Source organism: Staurois parvus, unplaced genomic scaffold (genome assembly GCF_062004578.1).
Source record: "Staurois parvus isolate SC_StPar_1 unplaced genomic scaffold, SC_StPar_1.0 ptg000243l, whole genome shotgun sequence".
NCBI classification, from domain to species: domain Eukaryota; kingdom Metazoa; phylum Chordata; class Amphibia; order Anura; family Ranidae; genus Staurois; species Staurois parvus.
This window is the reverse complement of record NW_028318039.1, coordinates 7,202,146-7,219,364: the sequence shown is the minus strand read 5'-3', so window position 1 is coordinate 7,219,364 and position 17,219 is coordinate 7,202,146.

Below are 17,219 nucleotides of genomic sequence, written 5' to 3'. Positions count from 1 at the left end.
GCACTCTTTCTTCAACTTAAGATCATTTTAACATTCCAGCTGTTATATCTGTTCTGGACCTGCAATTGTGCTACATGGTCCAGAGTTTGTGTGCCTTCAGCTCACCATGTTAGTCTATGGTAAAGCACAGCTAACTTGCAGGAATGCCACAGGTGTGCTACACCCTCATCAGTGTGAAAGCAGACTTATTCGGGGCTCAGAACAGTAAAGAATCATTCACATTTGCGGTTTGGTGGGCATTTTCCCTCTGCAATAGCTGAAAGCCTGCTTCTCCTCCTCCCCCTCCCGCCGGTATTTAGCGGCTGCAGGAGGAAAATGTTCATTATGCTAAATTCTGAACCATTTCATTGTGGCCCGTGACTGTTTACCAAATCACTTAAGTGACCCTCGCTCTTCAAAAGGTTGAGCACCCCTGCTGTAGACCAAAAATGTTCAATGTTACACCTGCCTATTTTGTGCCTGAAACTGTTAGTAGGTGGGAAATTGCACCTGTGGAATTTAGTACCTAGAAGGTTGACATTTAAATGTGTTTGTCACAAAGCTAAAAAGCCAACAGCTTCTAGATTTTAGCAGATAAACAAAAACATTTCCTAAAAATGCACCTGCAGTGATTGCAGTGTAGTAGAGATATGAGATCAATTTGCTTATTTGCAGAAGGTCAGACATCAAATTTCCATGATCCTTAAAGTGATTCTAAACCTAAGACCCTGCATTCACTATATCTGGTCTCCCACAGTACACAGAACATGGAAATTAAATTATTTTAATAAATATAAACTGATAAATATCTTTTCTCATCAGCAGTTAGAGCAGTCTTGTGACTTCAGCTGAGCACTGGATAAAGCTTGTAGGAGGAGTTTACATTCTGCTTTAGGAGGATGTGAAACCCTTAACCCTCTGTCTGGACAGTGCTGATTGGTCATGTGCTGGTCACATGCACTCTCCCAAGATAAAAAAAAAACCTCTCTAGCAATGCACACCAAACTGAGCATGTTCATGTGACTACAGATTCAGTCTGTATCAAGTGGTCATTTCAACAAGATAAGAGGCAGAGAAGAAAGGATCAAACAGCATTTTTACACAATGCAGAGGATTAACCCCTTAGGTTCCACAGTGAGTATAACAAGCATGCTTTACTGGATATACAGACTGATTTTACTGTTGTGGGTTTAGTAACACTTTAATGAAATAAATTAATGTTCTGTGTTCTATGATCCTCCAAACTAAGCAAAGACCTGACAGAATGCAAATATAAATAGTTGTTAAACATTGCATGTACGCTATTTCTGACTAGTTAACATTATTTAAAAAAATAAAAATGAATGCAATCACATGATATACTCAGTTAATTGTTTCTCCATAACTTCAATCTTCTGGAGGCTGAAAGATTGCTGGGGAACACAGAGACAGGGGGCTGAAAGTGTAACCAACACTGCAAGTTTATGCCATTCAATTAAGCATTTCCAAAAATAAAGAAAATATATGAAATGAGAGATAATTAGTGAAGGAAACTATATTGTAATAAACATCTGATAGCGATTAAAATAATAAGTAGGCAAAACAACATTTTGTAAGTGCTATATATATTCCAGAAAAACAGCTGTTTGGCTGCAAAATAGGAAATAATTCTCTAGTGAGATATTAAAATGTGAAGGAAATTGCTTCCAAAGTAATAGAATATAAGAGGCCAACATGCTTTCCTCATAAAATCTAGCACATCCACCAGGAGTGTGGAACAGGGTCTCCTGAGGTTAAGAGGCTAGGCAAACTAGCACTCATAGGGGTTGATTTACTAAAGAAGTAAAGATTGTTCACTTAGCAGAGTGAATGTTCACATTCTAAAGTGTATGTTCTCTTAGCTGAACTTTGCAAACTAAATGTTAGCATGGTTGGTGAAAAATGTGAACCTGTGTTCATGCCAATCTTCCAATCAAATGTAAGAACACAATTGATTTTTTCCTAATTCCTTTGCAAATTTTTGGTATTCAAAGTAAATTTCTATAGCTAAACTTCAGGCACACAGCTAAAATTACATTTCAAATACATGCATGCAAGATATTTTACCTGCATTTCTACTCATACAGCCCTGAAAGACAGCACAGCCAGGTTGGTGATCTGACATTTTTCTACTGTAGTTAAGCTATATAGCCCGGTCACCAAAATGCCATAGCTGGCATTTGGGCAGTAAAGGAACAGCAACAAACTGATGATGTCACTCTGTAATCTCTTCTTGTCCACATAATTCTTGTTGGCACATTTTTGTAGCCCACTTGTGTGTTATTGTGTAAGCAATTACAAGATAGTAATCCCAAGCAAAATTGACACATTGGCCTATTCAGCTTTATAAAGCATTTATTTATGCATACACATAAACTCTATTTCAGATATTTCACGTAGCGCTTCAGGCGCGATCATACTGCACACTCCTCAGTCATATCTTAGATGCTGGCTCAGCTTGTCTTCACTAAAGCAATCAATTGTACCAGCAACATAAATGTTGCACATAAATTATGCAGAATATTATTCTTCCTTAATTAAAAAAAGCCAGCAAGAAAAATTTGTATTCTGACATGTTTTGCACTAGGCACAATTCATTTTTCTTTGCATCTTGGTGTGCGGCATTCCTGTTGCTAGTACAACTGAAGAAACTTTATTTGTTTAGAAAATCAACCCCAATAAGATGTGCATTTCTTTTAGTGACTCTGTCAGTATCGTAAACAGCTGAAACCCAGTCCTTCCTGAAAAGAAAGCAATTAGGCAGCACAGTGGCTAAGTGGTTAGCACTTCCACCTGGCAGTACTAGGGTCGCTGGTTTGAATAGCAACCACAACACCACCTGTCTGGAGTTTGCATGTTCTGTCTGTGTGGGTTTCCTCCGGGTACTCTGGTTTCCTCCCACACTCCAAAGACTTTCTGATAGGTTAATTTGATCCTGTCTAAAGTGGCACTAGTATGTGTATGCATGAATGTGATTTAGGGACCTTTGATTGTATGTCCCTTGAGGGTTAGGGACTAATGTGAATGTACAATTTATATTTAAAGCACTGCATAAATTGATGGTGCTATATAAGTATCTAAAATAAATAAAATACCTTCCTGTTCTGCTCCCCACACCACCATGCCATTCTGTGCTGAAGAACAAAGCTTACTGAAAGGCCTTCTGTTTCTAGCATGCTTCTGGATATGTTAAATTCCTGGTCTCCAACAGTGCACGGTAGTTTCCTCTGCTGGCCCCTACAGGACACAGGAGCCTACATCACTACAGGACACGGGAGCCTATATCACTACAGGATACAGGAGCCTACATCACTAAACACAGGGGCCCACATCACTAAAGGACACAGAAGCCTACATTACAACAGGATACAGGAGCCTACATCACTAAAAACAGGGGCCTACATCACTAAAGAACACAGGAGCCTACATCACTAAAGGACACAGGAGCCTACATCACTAAAAACAGGGGCCTACATCACTAAAGGACACACAAGCCTACATCACTAAAGGACACACAAGCCTACATCACGACAGGACACAGGAGCCTACATCACTACAGGACATGGGAGCCTACATCAATAAAGACAAGGGCCTACAGGACACAGGGGCCTACATCACTAAAGAACACAAGAGCCTACATCACTAAAGGACACAGGAGCCTACATCACTACAGGACAAAGGAGCCTACATCACTAAAGACAGGGGAATACATCACTACAGGACACAGGAGCCTACATCATGACAGGACACAGGAGCCTACATAACAACGGACACAGGGGCCTACATCACTAAAGGACACAGGAGCCTACATCACTAAAGGACACAGGAGCCTACATCATTACAGGACAAAGGAGCCTACATCACTAAAGACAGGGGCCTACATCACTACAGGATACAGGAGCCTACATCACTACAGGACATGGGAGCATACATCAATAAAGACAAGGGCCTACAGGACACAGGGGCCTACATCACTAAAGAACACAGGAGCCTACATCACTAAAGGACACAGGAGCCTACATCACTACAGGACACAGGAGCCTACATCACAACAGGACACAGGAGCCTACATCACGACAGGACACAGGAGCCTACATCACAACAGGACACAGGGGCCTACATCACTAAAGGACACAGGAGCCTACATCATTACAGGACAAGGGAGCCTAAATCACTAAAGACAGGGGCCTACATCACTACAGGACACAGGAGCCTACATCACTACAGGACACAGGAGCCTACATCACTACAGGACATGGGAGCCTACATCAATAAAGACAAGGGCCTACAGGACACAGGGGCCTACATCACTAAAGAACACAGGAGCCTACATCACTAAAGGACACAGGAGCCTACATCACTACAGGACACAGAAGCATACATCACTACAGGACACAGGAGCCTATATCACTAGAGGACACAGGAGCCAGAAGAGTTAACCACAGCAGGAAGCTGGGGATGCCAACACCTGAAATTCCCAGAAGCGCTGAATGCAGAATGTTTTAGTGCAAGTTTAGTTTTTCTATCCAGAAGAGTTTTGTGTCACAGGCAGCAGGACAGGTAAGCATTAATTGGTTTGTTTTCAGGGAGGACTGCAATTTACCATTTAAAAATAGAGACAGAGTTGCTTTAATTACATACAGCTAGATAATAGGCCTATTACATAATTGGATAACTATCCTTGTCATTAAAACTCTTACTGTGACCTTCAATATTCAAAGATCAATGTGCAAAGGGCTATGACCAACAGCAAGCAAGAAGAAATAATCTTTTATTATTTTGGCAAACTTAATCCACTGAACTGTATCTATGAATCCAAACTATTCTAGTTGAAATTTTATTTTTCACACATAACCATGAATAATGAGGATTTTAACATCAAAACAATAGCCTTGGCTCTACAATAAACAAGTATAAGAATATACTTTAAAAAAAAAAAAAAAAGAATATACTACGATCTAAAGTAACATTGATTATATGCAAGGCCTTTTTGTGAGAGAATAGGTGCAGGTACTTTCCCACCCTCTCTGAACACTTGCGTGTCTGGAAAAAGCTAGCGTGGTCAATAAAGTGGGTGTCCCATTGTGGCGTATGGCTTGTATTGTTGCTACTTCCCCCTTTAAAAACTATGTCCTGGATGTACACAAAGTTTGAGTTAATTCAGCCCCATAGTTGGTGTCATATTGGAGATATAATTACACCCAGCATTGGTGTTAGTGGTATTACTATTTCACTTCTGCTGGCAAATGCTACCTGGAGGTTAGTATGCTGTCATTGGTGTAGCAGCAGATCTTATGAGAATACCCATTCTTTTTGAAGCCCTGCAAGGCCTGGTAGAACTGGTGCTTAAGGATGCTCCTTAGCTCATTGGTGGACACTAAGCACACCTCATTCAACAATCTGTTCCACATCCCAGGATACATGACTATTGCAAAAATTGCTGTGCAGGACTAACTGCATGTTCACCTTTCCTCAGATATCCAGAGGGCACAGGTCTCTATGTTCAACCCTAGAATGTGCCAGGTATTGGAGATCAGCATACATACTGACTATATATTCATTTTAATGAATTCTGAGAAATGTGGGGTTTTTTTAATTAAAATTAAAATGCAGCTTTGGACTTGAAGGTCTTGACCCTATTTTCATCATGATCCTACCAGTAAAACACTGACCTAGAATGAAAACATTAATTTAATGTACTGTTTTGGTGTATAACAAAGAGGGGATGAGTTCTGTAGTCCTCAGAAGTTGCTGGAAACAATGTAACTGATAAAAAGTCCATGAATGGGGGGGGCATAGCTTGGCCGCAGCAGAAGATGACTGCTTAGGTTCCTAGCTCCGCTCCTCCACAGCCTGCCTAAGCAACACTGAGAGCCAATCACCAACACTTCTGCCCTCAGGATCAGCGCTGCATCCAGAGTGTGTCCCACAAGTGATCCAAGCCGCAGGGATCACACCGGCTCCTGGATTACTTCATGAAACCTGCCCAGCTTTCTCCACAAAATGGCGACAACCACGGACTCGGAGAAACACTGCCACCTCCTATGCAGTTGCCAGCTGAGGGGGAGTCTCCCTCTAACTCGGAGGAGCTCATTGAGCACCAGATGTATTTGGCTCCTACTCCTGGGGGCAGAGGTAAGGGAGTAGTAATCTCTCCAGCACACTCTCCCACTAAAACTCCCCCTGTGAAGAGACAACATGAAGCTGAGTCTAGAAGATCTGGTGCAGACAATTTCCCTGCAAATTCTCTAGCAGCTTTTCAAACTACTGATAACCCTGCCTCTGAACACTCCTTTAAGGCCATGCTTTTGTCTTTGCAAGAATATTTGCAAAGGGAACTCAGAACCTCCATTAATCAGTTACATGTTCAAGTGGACTTTCTACAGGACCGTACTAATCATATTGAATGCCATCTTAGTGCTGCTACCAAAGCCCACAATTCAATAGTAGACATACAAGATGAACATGCAGAGGCCCTGCAACAATTGAGCCTGAAAGTTGCTGACCTGGAGGATAGCTCCAGGAGCAATAAAATAAAATTTAGAGGTGTACCAGAAACCATTACTCCCTCTGAGATTGTGCCATATCTGCCAAGCTTATCTGCAATATACTTCCTTCAGTCACAACTCACAACATGCTCCTCAATAGAGCCCACAGGATCCAAAAACCAAAACTCCTGCCATCCTCCATCCCTAGAGATATCCTAGCTCTTGTGCATTTTTTCTATATCAAAGAACAAATCAGAGCTAGATCTAAATGAGTGCTACCAGACCCCTTTCCTGGAGTCTCACTCTATAATGATGTCTCTGTGGCTACCTCATTGGCACATACCTTTGTCTGAGTCACTTCAATTTTGACTGAACACAAACTGCCTTATAAATGGGGCTTTCCTACAAATTTACTGGTTACCTACCAGAACTAAATAGTCTACTTTCTGACGCCTAAGGATGGGCTTAAACAGTTGCACAACTGGGTATTGCTCAGCGTACCTTTCCAACTACCTCCAGGCCTAAATCTTCATCCAAAATCACAGATCCCTAGGCTTCTAGCAAGGTAACTTAGACCACAACTTACCTGAAAATCTGCATTCTCTGCCTTGAATACACAATGATTTCTGGATGCCTTGTTCCTCTATTTCCACACCCCACAATAGTAGTGTGCTATGCACACAGATTGTTATTTTCTTTATTTTTTGGTTTACTAATTTGTTTTATTGTGTCTGCATGGTTTTGCACTCATTACATTAGTAATATAGATTTTATACCTAAGTTTGAACAATCATACTGATTTGCTTTAATTGACATCTCTGTTGTTTTCTGTTCTTTGGGAACCCCTCAGCTACTGTTGAAGTAATGCTTATCTTTTTTATTTTTTTTTTTGTAACATCTCGACATCGTGATGTACTATGACACTTAAAATATATTCTCTTAATGTAAAAGGCCTTAACAGACCATTTAAACATTCTCTTTTGTAGAGAGAAGCAATCACACAACGGGCCAATATACTTTGAATTCAAGAAACACACTTTTCTAAAACAAAAAGCTTCCCTTTGCTTTGTTAAGCTTTATCCGCATTGCTTCTATCCCCATGCAGATAAGAAGGTGAGAGGGTCTCACAAACAAGACAAAAGGAAGAGTGAGCGCACAATCTCATAGTGCAGTTACCTATAATAAAACATTGCTAAAAACAAACATAAAAAATTGCACTCACAAACAGAGGTCTTACAAGTAGAATCTCACAGTATGTGTACCACTTCCTTCGGCCTATTGTGACTGCTCTCCCTGCATATGTTAGAGATTCGTCTCATGTTCTGGAACCTTTAAAACAATATCAGTAGTCATCTTGTTATGCTTGGTCTCATTGGACGCGTGCTCTCTGTACACGTCGATTATCCATGAGGCAGGAATAGAAGCCCTTAATCATTTTTATTTACAACCAACCATTTGCATCCATATCAGCCCAAATTTATCAGCAACTGTACACGGTTTGCGTTTGAACAAAATTATTTTCAATTTCTTGATAAATTCTATTTACAAAAATTAGTATTAAGTATTTGGAACAACAATGCCTTTAGCAAACACCTTATTTATTACAAACGGTACATTGATGACGGCATCCTCATCATCTAGGACAGCCCTCCTGATATTGTCTGTAGGTTTGTGGAATATTGTAACAAAAGCTCCTTCAATTTAAAGTTTACCCAGTCACAGACCCTAAGAATTTAGTATTCTTAGACTTTGTCATGGGAAAAGAATGGGAATATTGTGTCAAAAACCCATTTTAATGAGACAGCTGGCAACTGTTATTTACACCAAGAGAGTTGCCATTTAGCTAGCTTGAAACATAACATACCATAAGCCAATACAATAGACTGAGGAGGAGTTGTACAAATACATCAGATTATTTAGAACAAGGCCAAATTCTGTATAAAATTTTCTTGGACAAAGGCTATGAAAGGCATGTCCAAGATGCATTTGATAAGAACATGAATAGACTGATTGTGATAAAGTAAGGACTCCCAAAGAATTCTCCAATAAATTTATAACTAATTACAATAATCATCACTGGACCAGCTAAGGTGTCTTAAGAAAACATTGGCCCATTTTGCTCTAGGACTCTCTACTAGGAAAAGTACATCCTCAAAGGCCCAATACAGTTTTCAGGAGCTCCACTAATATAAAAAAACAAATTGCACCAAGCAAGGACAAAAATCCATCCTCTAGAATTAGTAACATTCCTGTTCTTTTTGACATTTGTGGTTCCTACAAGTGTAAAAAACCCAGAATAAGGCTTGTACCTTTGTCAAACATGGGAGGAAGAATTTTATGGGTAAAAATGGTAAGACCTATGTTATCAACCAGTTTATAAAATGTGGTACCCAATATGTAGTATATAGTTTAAGGTGTCCTTGTGGGTTCTATGATGTGGGCCAGACAATCCGGACCCTGTGGATCAGATTCAATGAACATCGGAAACTCATTGAAGTGGGGGGAACCAAACATAGTGACCCCAGCGTTTTAGTATTCATCATAATGAAGATCCCGGGAGCTGGAAGTGTTTGATATAGAGGCCATTTCAAAGCAGCTACCAGAAGGCAAAAGGTTCTCCTCCCGTGTACTGGAGCTGTATGCTGGATTTTGCAGCCACCACAAGTGCTATTTTGCTGTTGCTCCTTTGGCTGTGGACGGTTGTATCACACTGAGCCCTGTATCAGCCCTTTCAGAGGCTATGAGGATCCATCTATCCCGCTGGTCTTCTGGGAGCTCTCTGCCTGCACAAGTGCACATGCAGTGTTTTCCAAGGACTGGATCATTCAAGGTTTTAGCTCAGACAGCTGATATCAAGCATTTATTATGGATGCCATGCCAAATAGAAGCCTCTCTTTGTGAGTGAAATCTTTTTATGTTTGTTTTTATCAATGTTTTATTAAAGATAACTGCACTATGAGATTGTGCACACTCTCTTTTTCTTTCACATCCGAGATAAAGGCTTTCTTTACTTCTAATTATGGTTCTGTCTTTAACCCTACAACTCTTTGGAACGCTCATAAGTTGGTCATCAGAGGAATCTTTTTAAAACTTGGTGCCCAGAAGAAACCTAAGCACAATGCCAGTACTGTATTACCTTCTATCTTGACAAAATACGGTCTGTAGATACACGCAATAAATCGAACCCCAGCGACTTTATTGTAGATGAGCTACATGAACTCCATACAAACCTCAGTTCATATCGCAGTGTGGCTTTGATTTTTACCTCAAACTACTGCAACTCTCCTGCTATTCTCAGGGGAAAAAGGAGAGTAAAGTTCCAGCAAATCAATATAAGCACAAAGTAGAGTAGTCTAAAATTCCCTATTCACTAGACACAACAGGTCAAAGACTTACAAACGCAAAAGATATTGCTAACTGTTTTAGCTTTTTCTACTCTTGCCTTTAAAACCTGCAGACTTCCTCCTCTGACCCACAACCTACCACACATTCTATTCAGTCATTTTTAAATTCACTGTAGCTTCATTGACGCCTGCGCAACTTCAGAACCTTTCCCAACCCTTTACTACTACAGAATTACAGGCAGCAATTAAAGCTCTCCCTCTACACAAGGCCCTGAGTCCTGACAGATTCTGCAACGCATACTATAAAATCTACTCTGATAACCTCATAACTCACCTAGGTGACTCAATTAATAGATTCATGGCTACAGGCGACTTACCAGCAGAATCCCTAGAAGCGGTAGTCATCACTATCCACAAACCTGGCAAGTCTCCCCATAATTCGGCAAACTATCATCCCATCTCGCTCCTCAATACAGACCTGAAACTTGATGCTAAACTACTTACCTCTTGCTTAGCCAACTTCATACCTCAACTCATTTACCCAGATCAAGTGTACTTTATTCCCAACAGACAGGCCTCAGATGGAACCCGAAGGTATATTGACCTTGTTCCTTGGGCAGAGCACCATAAAGCGCCTTCTTTGCTCATATCTCTTGATGCAGAGAAGGCGTTTGATAGGGTCCATTGGAAATTCCTGGAAGAAGTCCTAGTGAAATTCAGCATTACTGCCTATTTTCTCCAGGCTATTCTTGAGTTATATTCCTTCCCCAGCACCAGGGTGTGGACCTCGGGTCTTCTCGTTAGGTATTTCCTTATCACAAATTAAACTCTCTCCTTTCCCCTGGGCTCCAAACTCTTCAATTACTTTTTTAGGCATCCAACTTGTCCCTCCTCTAACCTGTTATGTGTGTTAATTTATCTATTGTAACCCAAAAACATTGTGATATCTGCACTACAATGACCCCACTCAAAGTTTCCTGGGCTGGACGCATAGAATTGGCAAAAATGTTCCTCCTATTACATTTTCTGCAGTGGATTATCAACACCCTCATATGGACTTCCAGAAAACCGTGTATAGGATCTTCTCTTATGTGCCTCCTTAAAGCCTATGGAGGGCTCTGAACATCAAGCTATACTACAAGGCAATTTTTCTGGACCAAACCAAACATAGGTGGTCATCTGGCACATCCTCCCCATGGTTTCAAATCAAATCCTCTAAATTGCCCACAACCAGTGGTGTATTTAGGTTTTGTGCTGCCCTAGGCAACACAAAAATCGGATGCCCCTCCTCCCCTGCTTACAGAGCTTGACACCGACCAACACCACACCCCCTTCCCCCCCTCCCCACCCAAGAGAGACTTTCACTAACACCCACCCCCCCAGCGACAGAGAGACACTCACCTTTACAGCTCTGGACATCCCCGGAAATGAGAGTCGGGCTCTGCATACACTATCAAGCAGCCCGCAGCCTCTCTCAGATCCCACCTGGTCTCTTTGCTGCATATGTCCCTTCTTTCAGGGAGCAGTGCTGCCCCCTAAAAAAATGCCACCCTAGACAAATACCTTGTTTGCATTCTGGTAAATACGCCCCTGCCCACAACACCCAAGTTACTCCTCAGAGCTTCATGGCTTGACCACCATCCACTGTATTCCTACCTGGCTGTATTTAATGCTGCCATCTCTACCTGGAAATCTATTCTTCAATGCTCACAAGGACTTCACAGCTAAGTAATACAGCAACTAGCTCTCAGCTTGCTGCAACTACTATCGCCTAGTCTCTCATTACAGCCCTGGGTTGAAGCAGGAATCCAACATATTGGAGATCTCTTCTCCCAGCAAGGCCTTCTCTCTTTCCAGCAGCTTACCTTAAAATATTTGCTGAAAAACGAAGACTTTTATCTATATCTTCGCATAAGACATATCCTATCTAAAACCTGTTTCTAACGCATCTGTAACCAGAGACCTCCTCCCTTTCTATACCATGTCAAATGACAAAAAGATAAATCTTCTGCCATGGATTTCTGGGAATGAACCCTACAAATCACCCTACCCTCCTGCATGTGGTACCAAGCAACATGCACTACTGATGTTTCTCTAAAAATATAACCCATTGGGAGACAATGATGAAGATATATTATCGATGGTAATATACCCCAACAAGATTGGCATGAATTTCCCCTAACTATTCTTCTAAATGTTGGAGAAACTGTAGTCTAGAAGGATCCATCTTTAACATTTGGTGGGATTGCCCATGTCTGAAATCTTTTTTGGGAGTGTATATCTACCCTTCTCCATGAGATCTCAGATATAAGAATTCATTTGACTCCACAGATGGCTCTTTTTGGACTGGGATTAAATGCCTGGCCATCCACATATCACTCTATTTTTACACATGTATTGATAGCGGAAGGCTTATCACTAGCATATGCTTGGAAGAATCCCAATTCTCCTATGCTACAAGTGGTTATCTCAACTCTTAATGACCATTGCTTATGGAATTCCTTTTCACTACGACACATTTAACCATCTCAAAATTCTCTAAACATTGGTTTCCCTGGTTTACATATCTTTGATGCTCAGTAACTTATACTCCTTAACCCAACACAGATGTATACACATTTTACCCTACGGTCATTTTGTTCCTGTCCTCAAAAGCCATCTGTTAAGTCCTGACCACTCTAGGCTTGCTCTCTGGTTCCCTTCAACTCATCCTTAAATTACTTGTTCCTTCTCTATTCTTCCATCACTACCCTCTAGGTATTAGCCTTTCTCAGTTTTTCAAAGTACTACATTTATTATTACAAGTATTATGTATTAACTAGGCTACCCCACAAAGGTTGACTAGATCTGGGCGAAACTTTCCCATACACATATTGTGTTTCTATCCACAATATGTTCCAACCTGACAGGGTACAATGCACAGTCTATATTTTTCCTTTGTTGTTGCTACTTACTGTATAGTGTCAATTGATAAGTACTGGAGGTATTCTTCTCCTTAAGATATATTTATTCTAGATTTCATTCTGATTTTGTTTTCATTCTGTTAAATGCCTATTCTTCTCAATAAAAAAATACAAGTAAAAAAAAGGTCCATGAACTTCAAATTTCTCCCTAAACTCCATAAAAGTCTATCAAATATCAGAGTCAAATATTGTTTTTTTTTTTTTGTTTTCTTTTTCGAGACCAATTTGCAAGTCTTTGGTTAAAAAAAAGAACATGCGTAGCTGGTCCATGCAAGGAGCTGCTTTCCTAATAACACTTAAAGGGTAAGCTCACGTTTTCACAAAGAAATTAAAAAGCGAATTATCTCCAAATATCCTGACCAACCCTCCAGACCCCCTGCACATAGTGGCCATAATTCGCAGCCCTGGATTCTCAACCATGCAATACTCAGCCCTGGAGTAAGTATCCATCATAACACTCACAATGGAAATAGTTAATTGGTCAGTATGGCCATATGACTTGGCTAGCAAATAACAAGCACTTCTTTCCTTTAGAACACCTTACAGGAAGAAGAAGCCTCAGATCCACTTCTCATGGGTCAGCTCAGTCAAAAGATTGCACTGACCAATGAGCACTTAAAGTGATACTAAACTCAGCACCCTGCATTCACTATATCTGGTCTCCTACAGTACACAGAATATGGAAATGCAATTATTTTAGTAAATACGAACTGTGAAATACCTTTTCTCATCAGCAGTTAGAGCAGTCTTGTGACTTCTATCAGTGTCCAGCAGAGCACATGTTAAAGCTTGTAGGAGGAGTTTACATTCTGCTCTAGGAGGATGCAGAACCTCTGACCTCTGTCTGGACAGGGCTGATTGGTCCTGTGCTGTTCACAGGTGCAGAACACTTGCTGTATAGGTATAGCAACACTTGAAATAACAGTCACAATAACACTTGCAGTAATAGCCACAGAAACTGTTGCAGAACAGGTGAAATACACTTTTAGTAACACACAGTATAACATTTTCCAGTAGAATGCTGGCACAGTCCTTAATGGCACAGGTGAATATAGGCAGTGCAGATAAGTTGGCTTGACCTGGAATGTCACAGCACCAGAGCACAATTAGGCAGTGATATCTTCAGGCACAATAAGTCAGAGCCCAAACAAGGTCTGCTTTACCGGGATGGCTTCTGGCAAAGAGGTGGCTGACTGGCAGGGCAGAAGGCCCTGTCAGCACACAGAGAAGAAAGGAAGGTCTGCAGTAGCAACTCTGGAGACTGGTGTCTTGATGGTGTATAGTGGTATCTCTACACTTGCCCACCTCACACTGGAAGCCCTCCTTAACACTCAATTCCTCTCTCTGACAGAGTGGACTGCTATCCCTACAATAACCACTTGCAAAATGCATGCCAAGCCTGTTACGCCTATGAAGGAAAACATCCCTTTGAGTCTTCACACCATCAACATAGCAGCAAGATGCCATCTGCTGGATGGAGTAGGAACTACGCCTGCCAACTTTTCAGCTTGTTTAATATAGGTAGTAATACTGAAACTGAATTGTAGGGTCTGCATATTTTGGATATGATTTTTTTGTTAGATCTAGATATCTAGACTGCCATTGCTGATCTCTCTTTGCTGTAATTCTGATCTAATGGCTTTGTTACTTTACCAGCTTTACCATCTCTGAATTCACTTCCTGCATACTTGCTCAATATTAGGGATGAGTTGAACATACCTGGGTTTGGCTTGGGGGGGCTTCCTGGCAGAGCACTTTGTACCCAAGTTGATGAGGACAAGGACCTCTTCTGCATAGCCTTGGTCTGGTGGTTGTGGGGCCTGTGGGTGGGAGGCCTATTCAAATCTGGAAGCCCCCTTAGCAATAAGAGATCTCCCAATACTGCCCCCCATGTGAATGAGTAAGGAGTACAAAACCTCCACACAAGTCCCATAATGTAAATCCATTGTCAACCACATCATCCAACAATGCAGATGCACATTATTTGTGTTGAACAACACCACTGAAAGAAAAAAACCTGCCGACCGTTGATACCATCCACTCCCAATTCTCACTCACCACCACCAACATCTCCAGTAAAGTAAAGTAAACAAAGGGACTGGATCTCTCAAGTGATGTCAGTGATTAAATATAAGCATTGCAGGACCCCAATTCTTGCCTCTTTGCTTACATTCTTTTGTCAGCCAAGAATGCCTAGCTGACAGCTGGATGGGTAGGGCAGGGATGAATTATGTTTTTTGGACTCTGGCAGCTGCCAACTTCTCAACAACCAGCCTGAAGAGAAGCTGTCACATTTGATATCAGCAGTAGTGTGCTGCTAAATGTGTCAGTTCCAACTGCTGCCAATTTAGTTCAACCATTTGCCATACCTCTGAGCGATTAAAATTCAGTTCAAACCAACAGCTCATCCTTATTCCAGACCACTGAATCAGAAAGTGCTAAAGTAAAAGGATCAGCCAAGCTGATAATCTTTTTCACAAGGAGGTCAGTAATTGCATGTTTCTTATTTCTTTTGGCCTTTAGTCTATATGTACATGTAGTCACACATATACTGTATATATCTAGACTTTTTACAGTTCATTACAGCTCTGCTTCAGTAACTAATAGCAATAGTGTCATCGGTAAGTAAAAGTTTAATTTCCAATCCACAATAGGGGCACACCTATTGGAATGGGAGGTGGGTGTTTGCCAGGGTACAGACAAGTTAAGGGTGCTTAAGCACCAAACCCCCTCTGTACACACATTGCAGTACTACCCACAGCTCTGCAGGACCACCCCCCAAAATATGATTTTTTTTTTTATGTGATGCACTATATGTGCTGCTATTAAATATTTGAGATTTACTGGGAAATGGGGGTGGGGGGCGTGCGGTAATGTGAGGATATCCTATTTTAAATTACCAAGGGTGGCGCTGCATCTATTATAAAGTGAACTATTTAAATCTTCATATCATTACCTTAATGTGTTAATTTTGCCGTGGCAATATAAACATATAGCAAAAAAACTCACAAAATGCAGCATCAAATTGACTTCAGCATGTGCCATCTATTGAATTAAGTGTCATTTGATATATAACTTCTAAACACAATTAAAAATATTGATAAAGTCCCCCATAACACATGTAAAACCAAACCAAAAGTCCCATAACTATTTTCTTCCGTCTCCTTTTTTCAACACCACTGTGAATCCACCACTGAAAAGTACTAAATGAACTCAGCAGAGGCTAGCAGCGCATTCCTCTCAAGGAGAAATAATCTGCAGACTCAATTGCTTCTCATAATTTCTTGAACACCAGTGTAATCTCTGTCATCGGTAATAGGGAAGAAAAAGAAAAGGAAATAATATAGCATAAAATCTTTAAACACTTTTTGTTTATTGATAAAACATTCCACTCACATTTCTGAATGTCTCCACTGACACAAGTTTCACATCATAATCGTAAGCAAAGTAGTTTGCTCCAGCCGCAATCCCTGGCCACGAGTCGACAAGCCAGCGCGTGTGGTGACGTCAAATGTCCAAGGCCCCACCCTACGCACGTTTCATCATCTGACGTCCTCCAGGGGCTTGGTGTGGTACAAGTCTTTTTTATATTCTTATTATGTTAAAATATAATCCGAACCAAGTTTTAACTATACTAAGTACACCACTGACCTCCTCATCTGGTTTCCATAATCTGTTCACAAATAGAGGTAGAATTCAACTTGGACCAGGTTGATTTGTGTCTCTAAGATATGCACACACAGAGGACATACTTTTACCATCCACCACTGTTTTTCTCTAATGAAAGACGTTAGCCTGAAAAATCAGGACCCTAAAGTCATAAAAAAATTAACAGGTCCCTTTAAATGCTGATATCAGTTTATAGGCCATGAGGTTTTAAATGGGGATCCTTCCAAAACACAAAAGAGGTTATTTACTAAACTTCATGGTGCAAAATCTGGTGCAACTTTGCATAGGAACCAATCGGCTTCCAGGTTTTATTGATAAAGATTAGCTGAACAAGCTAGAGGCTGAATGGCTACCATGTACAGCTGCACAGGATTCTAACTGCACCAGTTTTAATAAATCCCCCCCAAAGTCTTGTATTTATGCACATCAGGCTCTTCTGCACCTCAGATCTGTGAAATCAGAAGCGGGCATTTGGCAAGAAAAGGATATGTTGGAGTCGGTAGGTTGCTACCCATTATTCCAAAGAACAGGTCATAGGGCACTGAAATAAAAAAGAAAGGCTGGAAAAGGGAGCTTTTCACAATGCCTTTTTTATCACTATCGGTAGTGATTACTAATGGTGAGTGAATCTAGGCAAATTAGCTTCACCAGCAAATCAGAACATTGGACAACAACATGTACTTCATAGATTAGAAATATTTTGATAAGTCCTAATGTCTATAGAGATGTAACTATTATTATTGTAAATCCCCCTGCAC